Raw genomic sequence first — 13728 nt, forward strand, 5'->3', positions numbered from 1 at the left:
CTGAGAGAGAGAGACTTGGGCAAATTTCCCAGTTCACTGGCAGAAATTACTGAGGTCAGTGTGATGGTAAAGTCAGGGTCCCGTTTTCATTAGCCAGATCGGCGAGCCGGCACCCTAGAGGTGTGCTCAGGTGGTTGGGAATTTGGATTCCACGTGCGCAATACCCATGGCCTGTAGCGGGGCTAAAGGCTGGCGTCCCAGCGGTTTAACCCACGCTACGGAGGGAAGGGACGGAGGGACCGTGGGCGGAGTAGAGGCATCCCTGCTACCCTCCCAGGTCCAGAGGAGCCTTCCTGGAAGGGTCTGGAGAGGCAATCTCTGACGTGGCCACGTTTTACGGACAGAGATGCCGGCGGGCGGGTGGCCACCTGGGACCGGCACGGGGCGGGGCGGGACTCACCGCTGATGCTGCCAAACTGGGAAAAGTTGCTGAGCTGAAGAGATGAGGTCCTGATGGGTCCAGAGCCACGAGGAGGGAGAGGCGGGCACCCAGAGCCGTGGAGGGACGGCCAAAGGGAGTGCTCGCGCCACCCGGGTTTCAAGGCACCAAATGTTAAGTTAGGTGGCTCAGGATGTGGCGCAAGAAATAGAGTCCAGTGAATCAGAAAAGAAAGGAAAGGAAAAGGTTTATTCTGCGTCCCCGGGAGACCCACGTACCCCAAGGACAGGGCACGTGGATTCACGCCAACAGTGGGGGGGGGGGGCTTTTTTTATACTGCAGTTGGGTGAGGGGCGGGGACATGAGCTGAGGAATTCTCTGCTGCAGGGAATGGGCAGGGGTATGTGGATTAAGGGAGAAGAAGCCTGTATCTGTGTCTGGCACCTTGACCTGTGAGAAATTCCAGGGGAAGTCCATTGTCTCATCACATCTCTGCATGCATCCGAACCTGGGCTCTCTCCGACCTAACAGTTACTAACCAGGCATGACCCTGCTTACCTTGGAGATCAGGCCTGGTTGATATAACCATAGACTCTGGAGGCAGCCTCCTGAACCCTAACAGCCTGAGATTGACCTCCAGATCTGTAAGCCCTTGGCCCCCACAGAGAGCTGGTGCTTCTCCCCTCCCCTGTCCCCTCGCTGGGACCAGATTTCTAGCTGAGACCTTTAGCTACCCCTCACCCACCTTCTGAGTTTCAAAAGGGTGCAGGAGGGCACTTCCTTTGGTGGTGGGATTCCCTGGGTAGCATGGGAGAGGGGCCTTTCCCAACTGGGAGGATGGAGCACCCTAGGGATGGCGGAGGCGAGGGGCACCTGCATTTTGGTCCAGACGGGATTCTCTTCGTAGGAAGGGGGCTACCTCCCTCTGCAGCACCTGGGCTTAATTCAGTTCCCCTTACTTTGGGGTGCCGGGTCTCCAGAGGAGCTCTAGGGGCTTCCACCGGAGTGTGCCAGGGTAAAAGACATGCCCAGCCAACCGAGGGGTACCCTCTGTAAAGGGGGCAACACCTTTTCTGATTGGGGTGACAGTGGAGGGGTGGCTCACTAGACCCAACTTCCAAGAGTAGCCCTGGGGTTCCTTCCACACCCCAAGGGGCAGAGTGGAGATGTGGACCCATTCCTTTTTGCAGGTGGTGTGGAGTTGGTGGGCTGTGGGAGTTTCTCAGAATGGCAGCATTGGAGCGGACATGGTGGCCTGCTACAGCCTGCCTCAGTTCCTGATGAACAGCTTCATGGGAGCAGGGGTCCTTGGAGAAATCCACCTGGAAAGAGACAGGCACCCTGGATCTGCACTCTAGGCATCTGGGCTTGTATTCATGTGGGCTTGTGTGCCTTTGGTGGGTGGCAGGCATCTGGTGGGCAAAAAAGCCTCCAGCACCTGATATTCCCAGGCAGTCCCCCATCCAAGTACTAACCAGGAAGGAACCTGCTTACCAGTAGCTTCAGAGATCAGAGGATACCAGGTATTTTCAGGGTGGTATGGCAGAAGACCCTGGAGGCAGTCTCCTGGAGTCCCAAGAGCCTGAGCCCTTAGCCCCCATGCTAAGACAGTACTCCCCCCACCCCCACTCTCTCACTGAACCCTTTAGCTACCCCTTGCCCAACTTCTGAGCTTCCAAAGAGTGCAGGAGGGCACCTCCTTTGGGGGTGTGGTTCCCTGGATAGTGCAAAAAGGATTGCCCAAGCCATCTGGATAGGACAGAGCCCCAGAGGGATGGCAGAAGACTAGAGGCGGCACTAGCCTTCTGTCTGAGGCACTGGATTCCCTTAGCAGGCCCGTCAGCACTTGGCCTCCATGCTGAGCTGGTTCCAGCACCACTCCCTGCCCCCGCTCTGGGTCCAGATCTCTAGCTGAGCCCTATAGCTGCCCTCAACAACCTTCTGAGCTTCCAAAGGGTTGTGGACAAAAGGGGCTAACCTGACAAGCTCAGGGAAGGCCTGCATGGCAGTCTTGCAAACTCTGAGACCTAAAGTAACCACAAGAGATGGTCTGAAATTAAACTTCAACTAAAAGTAATTATGGTGGGTAGTCACCTCCTAGGCAGGTATCTTCCCTGACAAGGTCAATCTTTACCTTAACTGAGCTTATTGTTTTTTTGCATCTACTATAACATATCATTGAAATGTCTGGGTAACTTGTAACTTCCCTTTCTCCTCCCGCCCCTCCCACCCCTCAACCTCTCAGGGCCCGACCAAATGCCCTGGGGGCCAGGACAGATACCACAAATTCCTTCATTGTTATTGTTATCAGGTTGTTGACTGTTAACTATCCTGTACTCACCTAAATTAAAGAAGTATGTGTGTATCCTTTTATTTTTTATCTAATCCCAGAGGTTTCCCCACTTTGCTTCCTCCTGCCTCTCTAAGGTAGCACCAGTGGATTTCATGTAACCCACCTATGCCTCCTCCTTTGATTGAAATGTATAAAAATAGGTTTAAAAAAACTGCCATTCTCAGGAGCATTATCCCAATCCACTCAGATTTTGCTTCCTGGCAATTGTCAACAGTTTGGCTCAAATAAACTCACAAAAATTATTTACAGGTTTGAATGTTTTTACATTAACAGGGTGCAGGAGAGCACTTCCTTTGTGTGCGTGGGGGGGGGGGGGGATTCCCTGGGTATTGTGCGAAAGAAGCCTGCAGGGATGGTGGAAGGTGAGGGGCGTCACTGGCTTTTGGTCCAGGGGGTTGGGTTCCCTTAGCAGGTTTGAGGCTACCTCCCTGTGCAGCATTGGGGGCTCATTCAGTTCCCCATGTTTTAGGGCACTGGGTCCCCAGAGGAGTGCTGAGCACTTTCACCCAGGTGTGCCAATGTAAGACACAACCCCTCTAATCAAGGGGTGGCCTCTGTTATGCAGGTGACACATTTTTTGATTGGAGGTGGTGATCAGGAACCCATTAAGGCCTGGTTCCCAGAGTAACCCTGGGTTCACTACACAAATCCAAGGGGAGGAGGGCAGAGGCAGGACCACTCATCAGGGTGGGAGTGGGGGGCGGGGGGGCAGGGGAAGTTTCACAGAATGGCAGAACAGGGGCAGGCATGGTGGCCTGCAACAGCCCATCACAGTTTCTGAGGGACAGCCCCATGGGCCAGGGGGCTGGGAGGTGTGGAAATATTCCACGGGAACAAGAGACACAGAAACCCTGGATCCTGCTGATAGCCAGAACGGTGAGCCAAGGTGTTGTTTTCCCTGGGTTGTGTCTTGCAACGCCGAAGAATGAGCTCCAAGGACCAGAAGCTTTAAGCAAAAGTGTGAAAAATGTATTACAAGCATATTTAGATTCCCCACAAGGGGAGGGGGACCCAATAGTGGGCTGCCCTTTAAAGCCTTGTAGTTCAGGGTTATATATTTGCCACAAGCCTGCTCTATGTCTGCCTGTGTCATCATCTGATTGAGTCCCTCAATTGTTTTTGCAAAGCAACGGACCTGAACTTTCCCCATTTCTATGTGTTCTTTCTCTGTCTCTATGCTGAACTTTCTCTGTTTCTATGGGTTCCTACACCTTGTGACTGCAGGCCCTCCCTTGTTTTCCCATGCCTCCTCCTTTGAGTCCAGACACATTTGATTATTTCTGCTTGGATGGTTTCTGTGATTAGGCTTGCTCAAACTGCCATGTCTGCCCCTGCCTATGTTCCACCTGCCTTTGTTTTCCACTGGACCCCTGCCCTATCTGCCTGCGTTTCAAGTTAACCCTCTCATTGCTACCAGTTGTGCTGGCTCATGTGCCTGTGGAGGGCTGGTGGGGGGCCTCTGGGGCAAAAAAGCCTGCAGTGCCGGGTCATAACTCAGTGGTTGAGTGTCGACCTATGAACAAGGAGGTTAGGGCTGGATCCCCATTGTGGGGTGTGCAGGAGGCAACTGATCAATGATTCTCTCTCATCACTGATGATTCTACTTCTCTCTCTCCCTCTCCCTTCCTCTCTGTAATCAATAAAAATATATTTTGTTAAAAAGCCTACAGCACCTGGTATTCCTGGCAATCTTTCATTTCAAGTACTAACTGTTAGCGTCACTGAGGGAGGAAAGCACATGGCCAGAAGGGTGAGGGATTATGAATTTGTTCGGTCATCCGCACACCAGGTGGCTGAGCCCCAAATGGCTCCAGCACCCAGTAACGGGAGTCAGAAGTTTTTAAAGGACTTTTGGTGGGCTTTCTCTGGGTGGAGAATTCTCTGTGTTGGTCTGGAGGGGAGAGATAATGGTCTTAGCAAGTGGAATGTGGTCTCAGCAAGTAAAATATGGTCTCAGCAAAAGGGAATGTCCATTGTGAAATGGCCTGAAAGTCGGCTCCCAGGGGAGGTATACCAATTCAATTGTTCAATCAAACCTAACACTAACCAGGGCTGACCCTGTTTAGCTTCTCAGATCAGAGAATATCCACTTTCTGGGTGGTATGGCCAGAGACTGGAAGCAGCCTCCGGGAGTCCCAAGAGTGTGTACCTGGCCTCTAGGACCCTCAGCCCTTGGCCTCCACACTGAGTTTGATGTTGGGCCAGAACCCTGCCCACTTCCTGGGCCCAGATTTCTAGCTGAGCCCTTTAGCTTCCCCTCACCCACTTTCTGAGCTTCCAAAGAGTGCAGAAGGGCACCTCCTTTGGGATGGAATTCCCAGGGTAGCTAGGGAGGGGTTTCACTCCCCAACTGGCAGGACAGAGCCTCCTGTAGCTATGGTGAAAGGCCAGGGGCAGCAACAGCCTTTGGTAGGGAGCTTGGGATTTCCTTAGCAAGTTGGGAACTACCTCCTTCCATAGCACTGGGGTTTTTTTATGTCCCCCCTCTTTAGGGGTGCCAGGTCCTCTGAAGAGTGCTGGCGGCTTGTACCTGGGAATGCAAGGGTAAGATACACCCCCTCCAATCACAGGCTGTTATCAGTAAAGAGGACAAAACGTTTTCCTAATTGAGGGCAGTGGTTGGGGGGGGGGTGCAGCCCACCAGGCCAGCTTACCAGAGTAGCCCTCAACACCTCCAAGGGGAGGAGGGGAGAGGCTGGGCCACTCACCTGGTTTCAGGTGAGGGTGGGGAGTCAGAGGGTGTTTCACAGAATGGCAGGAAGGGGGCAGTCATGGTGGCCTGCAACAGCACAGCACAGTTCCTGAGAGAGGCTCCCAAAGACCAGGGGAGTGGGAGGCATGGAATAATTCCTTGGGAATAAAAGACACAGGCACCCTGGATCCTGCCGCCAAGCCTGTGGGCTTGTGTACCTGTGGTGGGTGGCCAGCTTTCTCTGGGGCAAAAAAAGCCTACACACTCTGTATTCCCAGGCTGTTTTCCATCTAAGTATTAACCAGACCTGAGCCTGATTAGCTTCCCAGATCAGAGATCTGGTGCATTCATGGTGGTATGGCCAAAGATGCTGGAGGTGGTCTCCGGGAGCCCCAAGAGCCTGCCCCTGGCCTCCAGTCCTCTCAGCCATTGGCCCCCATGCTGAGCTTGTACCCCTCTGATGCCTGCCCACTAGCTGAGCCCTTTAGCTGACTCTGGCCCAACTTTTGAGCTTCTAAAGGGTTCAGGATGGCACCACCTTTGGAGTTGGAATTCTTTGGATAGCACGGGAGGGATTGCCATGCCCAACTGGGCAGGACAGAGCCCCCTAATAATGGTGGAAGGCTAGGGCCAACACTGGCCTTCCATCAGAGGTGTGGTGTTCACTTAGCAGGTTGGAGAATACATTCCTCCACAGCACCTGGGATTCATTCAGTTACCACCGTTTCGAGGCACCTGGTCTGCAAAGGAGTGCTGGGACTTCCACATGGGCATGCCCGGATAAGAGTCAACACCTTTAATCGAGTCATACCCTCAGTAAGGAGTGAGACACATTTTTCTGATTGGGAGCAGTGGGCAGGTGGTGGGCCACCAGGGCCTGGTTACCAGAGTAGGCCTGGGGTTCCCTCCACACCTCCAAAAGGAGGAGGTGAGAAGGCAGGGGTGGGGGGTTAGAGGGGGTTTCACAGAATGGCAGGAGAGGGGAAGGTATGGGCCTGCAACATTGCATCACAGTTCCCCAGGGATAGCCCCACAGGCCAGGGGTGTGAGAGGCATGGAAAAATACCATGGGAACAAGAGAAACAGTCACCCTGGATCCAGCCACCATGCGTATGGGCTTGCATTCCTGTGGTGCGTGGCCAGCCTTCCATGGGGCAAAAAAGCCTATAGCACCAAGTATTCCCAGGTGATCTCCCATTCAAGTATTAACCAGGCCTGTACCTGCTTAGCTTCTCAGATCAGAGGAGATCCAGTGCATTCAGAGTGGTATGGCTGAAGATATTGGAGGTGGCCTCCGGAAGCCCCAAGAGACCATGTCTGGCCTCCAGGCCCCTCAGCCCTTGGCCCCCAGCTCAGCTAGTGCTCCCTGGGTCCCTGCCCTCTCTCTGGGACCAGATCTCTCACTGAGACCTTTAGCTGCACCTCGCCCACCTTATGAGCTTCCAAAGAGTGCAGGAGGGCACCTCCTTTGGGATGGGATTCCATGGTTAGCACAGGAGGGGCCCCCTAGGGATGGTGGAAGGCAATGGTTGGCATAGGTGGTGGTTTGGGCGTGGGTGTGCAGGGTTTTCCTAGCAGGTTGAGGGCTACCTCCCTCCTCAGCACCCAGCATTCATTCAGTTCCCACTGTCTCCAAGCACCGGGTCCCAAGAGGCTCAGTGTGGGCTTCCACCCAGGGGTGCTGGATAAGGGACACCTCCCTCTAATCAAGGAGTGCACTCTGTAAGGTGGGTGACACCTTTCCCTGATTGGGGCCAGGGTTCGGGGGGGGGGTGGCCCACCAGGTCCTAGTTCCAAGAGTAGCCCTGGGGTTCCCTCCATACCTCCAAGGGAAGGAGGGTAGTGGTGGGACCACTCCCCTGGGGGGTGTTGGGTGGGGTGGGGTGGAGTGGGTGGGGAGCAGTGGGAGTTTCACAGATTGGTAGGAAGGGGGCGGGCATGATGGCTGGCCTCAGAGCACCACATTTCTGGAGAGACAGCCCCAAGAGCTTCAGGGTGGTGTGGAAAAATTCCACAAGAACTAGAGGCAGGCACACTGGATCTGGCCGCCAAGCATGTGGGCTTGTGTGCCTATTATGGGCATGTGGACATCTCTGTTGGAAACAGTCTATAGTGCCCAGTATTACCAACAGGTCTCCCATCCAAGTAATTACCAGGCCTGACCCTGCTGAGTTTCCCAGATCAGAGGAGATTGGGTGTGTTTAGTTTGGTATGGCTAAAGATGCTGGAGGCGGCCTCCAGGAGTCCCAAAAACCCATGCTTGGCCTCCAGGATCATCAGCCCTTGGCACTCATGCTGAGCTGGTGCTCCCCCCACACCCCACTCCCTTGCTGGGACATGATCTCTAGCAGAGCACTTGAGCTATACTTTGCCCAAATTCTGAATTTCCAAAGGGTGCAGTAGGGCATCTCCTTTGGAGGTTGGATTCTCTGGGTAGCGCAAGAGGGGGTGCCCTCCCCAAGTGGTCAGGACAGAGCCCTTTGGGATGGTGGAGGGAGAGGGGAAGCACCAGCGTGAGGTCAGTGGCACCAGGTTCCCTTAGCAGGTTGGGAGCTACCTCTCTCCTCAGCCCTGGGAGTTCATTCACCTCTCCCTGTTTCAAAGCACTGCTTCCCAGAAGAGTTCTGGGGACTTCCACCAGGGAGTGCCAGTGAGAGGAGTTAGAGGCAGGTAGGCAGAGGGTGAGGGGAAATAAGAAAGAAGGAAGTTCTAGCAGGTGGCCAAGTCACCAGGGCATAACAGAACACTTAGTTACAATGTTGCTGATGGATGGAACAAGGAGGAATGCTTGGTTACAATGTTGCTGAAGAGAGGGAGGAGGGAGACATAACTAAGACTGTTACTAAGCCAAAGAAGGATAGGAAGACAAATCAGGAGGTAACAGGAAGGAGGAAATGAAGAAGAGGTGACAAATATAAACCCCTAGATAAGAGCTTTTGTGGCATCCCTTTCTTGGGCCCCCTCCCCATGTGGGGAGTCTGTATCTACTTCCAATAAATCCTATGCTTTTTGCTTAAATCTTCTGGTCTGCAATTTTTATTCTTCAACTTCGTGAGACACAATCCTGGGAAGAACCTTGGCTTGCTATTACAGTATCAGCTTTGAGTATCAGCTGTTGAGTATCAGCTTTGGAGGCTTGTCCAGGATCTGAACTATTCGCATCAGATGGTGAGCATACTGATTCTATCACTTCTGTTGTTTCCTTTATAGTTTTGGAGGCATTGCCAGGTGCCCATCAGCCACTTAATTCAGCTGTCATCTCTAATGAGTAATTTTCTTCCACTTTCCCTTTCCCAGATGCAATCTCTGGCCCTTGGACCCTCTGAAGTGGGCATGGGTCAGCCAGTTAAATGCCATTGGGGTGGCTGCCACAAGAAGATCCCCATGCTAGGGTTAACTGGTTGTCAGATCAGGTTAAAAAGCAGTAGGCTTTCCGCCAGTTGCAAGACAAAGTCCAACCAATGAAAGGCACACTATGAAAAAGCACACATAGCCCAACCCTGGCCCATTCCCTTGTTAGGATTTCTACTGCCAGAGATGCACTCAGTCTTTCCTGCCTCTTTCCTCCTCCCACCCAAGGTTGGGGATAGAGGGACGCTGAGTTCTTCAGGTCCAGGTTTTGGTTAGTTGATCTGCTGTTCTTGGTGTCCCCTACCACATAGTAACCCAACCATGCATGAACAGAGGATTCCCTCATCCCCTCAATCTCTCCTTGGACCTAGCCCACAGAGGCCTGACTTCTTCCAACTCCTTGCAGTGACTTTATGGGGATCAGAGGGAATTCAAGTCTTCAATAGAATGTTAGGAGAGCCAAGAGAGGCGTGCCCTTGCCTGAAGGGCACCACTTGCCCCTGGTATTCACACCACGCCATGTGTGGGTGGGTTTTGAAGTCCAATGGAGAGGTAGGGCAGGAGTTTTTCCCTATGTGAAATTTAAGGAGCAACAACCAGGCTGGAGAGTTAGGGGATTTGTATTTGGGGCAGTAGTAGAGGCGCTCCAGCACTTCTTGTACTGCTCTCCTGAGGTCCTTTAAGTTCCATTCCGTAAGCATCTTTTCCACCTGACCAAGCAAATCACCAATGGACATAGGAGCTTGGTCCTGGTTAAAAAGGGATACCATCTTTTTTACATTTTTCCCTCCCTTGTGGTGGATATAGAAAGCCCTATGAGGGAACTGCGAGTTTATGATAAGTTTGAGGCCAAAACGAGGGCCACCACTATTGAGTCCTGATCCTGGACACAATGAAAGTGTTCATCTTTGCAAGAAACTTGCTATTGGTCCCTCCTCTCTATACTGCTCAAAGAGGCCCAGTGGATACTTCAGAAACATTTTAATTTCCTCAGGCACTTCCAAGAAGGTACTCGGGTTACCATAGGCATTCCCAGATGAGGATGAAGGTGCACCCAACCACAGGGCAGGACACACCAGGCCTGGCGAGTAAGCACAACTAAGTCTGGCAGATGCTCATTTGTGGTTGCATGCAACGAGGCACTCATCTCATATCCCTTGTCTAGGAGATGCCCCAGACAGAGAAGGAAGATCACAAAGGGTGCTGGACATGTGTGTTTTCTTACAGATAATACGCACTTCATCCACACCCCCTGCAGATAGCCCTTTGGGCTATATTCTTAAATATTGGGGCACATTCTACCCTCAAACCCTTAAGAAGAAACACCTGATTTTCTTTTGCTCCCAGGCTTGGTCCCAGTACTAGCTAGCAAGGGGGAGACATGGTCCTCTGAGGGAAGCCTGAATTATAACACCATCTTAGAGGGAAAGTGGTCAGAAATCCCTGATGTCCCGGCCTTTTTTGGTTTAAGGGATAAACCAAATCTTTGCAAATACTATTAGACCCCTCTCTACTGGCCATAATAACTCAGAATCCACCAGAGAAAAAGGCTTAGGCCACCCCACAGCCAGTGCTTCCATGTGAGCCTTACTGTCCACAGTACCAGGGACCCCCAGGGGAGGTATCTCCCCGAGCCAGGGGGGCCCACACCCAGTGGAATGCCAAATCCAGCCTCTCCCATGGGTTTGTTCCCCTTAGTTGAGCAAACCAATGGGGAGTTTGGCCCCACCATAGTACAATTTCCCTTCTCATTATAAGATCTGAGATAAATCAAGAGTGATTGCCCTAACTGGTTTGGCTCAGTGAATAGAGCGTTGGCCTGCGGACTGAAAGGTCTCAGGTTCAATTCTGATCAAGGGCATGTACCTGGGTTGTGGGCACATCCCTAGTGGGGGTTGTGTAGGAGTCAGCTGATCAATGTTTCTCTCTCATCGATGTTTCTAACTCTCTATCCCTCTCCCTTCCTCTCTGTAAAAAATTAATAAAATGTATTTTTTTTTTAAAAAAAAGAGTGATATAGGGAAATTTTCCAATGACCCTGATAAATATATTGAGGTCTTCTAAAGCCTTACTCAAATGTTTGATCTCTCCTATGGAGACATCATGTTACTTTTAGGACAGACTGAACACAGACAGACTGTCACACAGACAGACTGTCACACAGACAGACTATTAGAAAATACAAGGGAATTCAGGTACAAGGTCTATCTCACTATAGCTCAAGGAGTACAATATCCTGAGGAAAGAAGAAAGAATTACTTAATGGGATAGGAGGCAGTTCCCCCTATGGATCCCAAATGGAATGCTGACACTAAGGCACTGTCAAGTCTGTGTTATTGAGGGCCTGCTGCATAGCAAAACAAAGCCTGTCAATTACTCTAGGCTGGCCACAATTAATCAAGGGGCTGATGAGAACCCCTCAGCATTTTTAGAAAGGCTCAGGAGGCACTGGCATACCAATATGATCAGATACAACAGAGGGACAACTGATTTTAAAGGACAAATTTATCACCTAGTGGGCTACGGACATCAGGAGAAAGTTATAGAAATTGGCTATCAGTCCCAAAAGTACCTTAGAGAATCTCCTGAAATTTGCTACCTCTGTATTTTATAACAGGGACCAGTAGGAGGAAGAGGGGGAAAACAAGAGAGATCAAGCCAAGGCTACTAAAATGGAGAAGGTCATAGAAGCCCTGCTCCAAGAGGCCAATAAGGGTCTCAAGTCAGGACCCGGAGGTGGACAGTCAGTCCCAGTCACCTTTTAAAACTATGATGGCCAAGCTGGAATATGTGGTGGAGTTGCTCCAAGGGGTGAAGGAAATGACCCCCTAAGCCCTGTCCTATTTGTAAAGGAGACCACTGGAAGTCAGACTGTCCTCAGGGATAGAGATCCCAGGGAGCAGATCCAATAACCCAGCTGGTCAGCAGGACTGATGGGCCCCAGGGCCTCCCAACCCTGCTCCCCATAGGACTGTTATCTCCTCCCAGGAGCCCTGGGTAATCCTGGTGGTCAGGGGCAAGGAAATTAATTTCCTTCTCGACACAGGAGCCACTTTCTCAGTACTTCTCTTGAACCCCAGTCAGCTATCAGAGGCTGTGACTGTTACTGGTGTGTCTGGAAAACTGATAAAAATATCTTTTTCTCAACCTTTAGGGTGTAGCTGGGGTAAGCTGTTCTTTTCCCATGCCTTCCTGATCATGCCTTCCTGGGGCGAAATATCCTAACCCCCTGGGGACAACTATTCATATGTACCCAGAGAAAATTCTGTGTCTTCCACTGATAGAGCCTGAAATTAACCCTGACATTTGGGCCACTCAGGGCAAGATAAGATGAGCCATTACTACTCTCCTGGCTCACATACGCCTTAAGGAGTCTTCCTCTTATCCACAGCAGAGGAAGTATCCCCTTAAATCTGACGCCCTTGTGGGACTCAGGGTCATAATTAACAATCTAAGGGCACAGGACCTTTTGAAGCCATGTGATAGCCCCTGTTATACCCTCATGTTAGGGGTACAGAAGCCCAAAAGAGACTGGAGGCTAGTACAAGATTTGATATTAGTAAATGAGGCACCCAGTAGTTCCTAATCCCTATACTTTACTGGCCCAGACCCCTGAGGACCCCGAATGGTTTACAGTACTAGACCTTCAGGATGCTTTCTTCTGTATACCTCTACACCCAGATTCCCAGATTCTGTTCACCTTTGAGAACCCTAGTTACCAGGGCTCCCAATTAACTTAGACAGTTCTGCCCCAGGGCTTTCGAGATAACCTCATTTATTTGGGCAGGCCTTATCCTGAGACCTTAGCCCAGTGGTTCTCAACCTTCTGGCCCTTTAAATACAGTTCCTCATGTTGTGACCCAACCATAAAATTATTTTCATTGCTACTTCATAACTGTAATGTTGCTACTGTAATGAATTGTAATGTAAATATCTGATATGCAGGATGGTCTTAGGTGACCCCTGTGAAAGGGTCGTTCGACAACCAAAGGGGTCGAACAACCAAAGGGGTCGCGACCCACAGATTAAGAACCGCTGCCTTAGCCAGTTTGAACATCCCCAAACAAAGGTCATCCAATATGTGGATGACATCCTGTTGTTTGCTCCTTTGGAGGACAACTCACAAGAAGGAACTAAGGCTCTAATGAACTTTCTACCTACCCAGCTGGTCTTGAAAGCCAAGACTCAATTGTGCCTGAGGTCCATTAGATATATAGGCCTAAACTTTTCGGAAGGAATTCAGGCCTTAGGAGAAGAAAGAATAAAACCTATCCCCACTTTCCCCTTGCCATGGACCTTGAAACAACTAAGGGATTTCCTGGTCATTACAGGATACCACAGACTGTGGATTCCCAGCTATAGGGAGATAGCTCATCCACTTTACCAACTAATTTAAGGAAGACCAAAAAGATTGTCTCATCACCTTGGTGTGGGAACCTGAAGCAAAATAGGACTTTGTTTTTTTGTTTGTTTGTTTTAGTTTGTTTTTTTTATTATTTAAAGTAACATATATCTCCTTTTTTTCCCCATTGAGCTTCCCCCAGCCTCCCCTACCCCCTGCCGCATGCCCTCATCCAACCCTCCAAGTGTCTTGTGTCCATTGGTTGTGCTTATATGCATGCATACAAGTCCTTTGGTTGATCTCTTTCCTCCTCTCCCCAACATTCCCCAGCCTTCCCGCTGTAATTTGGCAGTCTGTTCGATGCTTTACTGCCTCTGTATCTCTCTTTTTGTTCATCAGGTTATAATGTACTTTATTTTCCATAAATGTGTGAGATCATGTGGTATTTTTCCTTCATTGCCTGGCTTATTTCACTTAGCATAATGCTCTCCAGTTCAATCCATGCTGCTGCAAATGGTAAGAATCCCTTCTTTTTTATAGCAGCAAAGTATTCCATTGTGTAGATGTACCACAGTTTTTTAATCCACTCATCTGCTGATGGGCACTTAGGC

At 50.8% G+C, this 13728-nt stretch overlaps 1 protein-coding gene across 1 annotated transcript in view; it reads left to right on the top strand.

Moving 5' to 3' along the window:
* Positions 1–2966, top strand: part of SYTL5 (synaptotagmin like 5) — a 334838-nt gene extending 331872 nt beyond the window's left edge. The window contains 1 exon segment of the mRNA XM_081081271.1: positions 1570–2966. The gene's annotated coding sequence lies outside the window, so the exon portion shown is untranslated.
* Positions 2967–13728: the final 10762 nt, after the last annotated feature.

The sequence above is a fragment of the Myotis nattereri genome (genome assembly GCF_964212035.1).
Source record: "Myotis nattereri genome assembly, chromosome: X".
In the NCBI taxonomy this organism is placed as follows: Eukaryota; Metazoa; Chordata; class Mammalia; order Chiroptera; family Vespertilionidae; genus Myotis; species Myotis nattereri.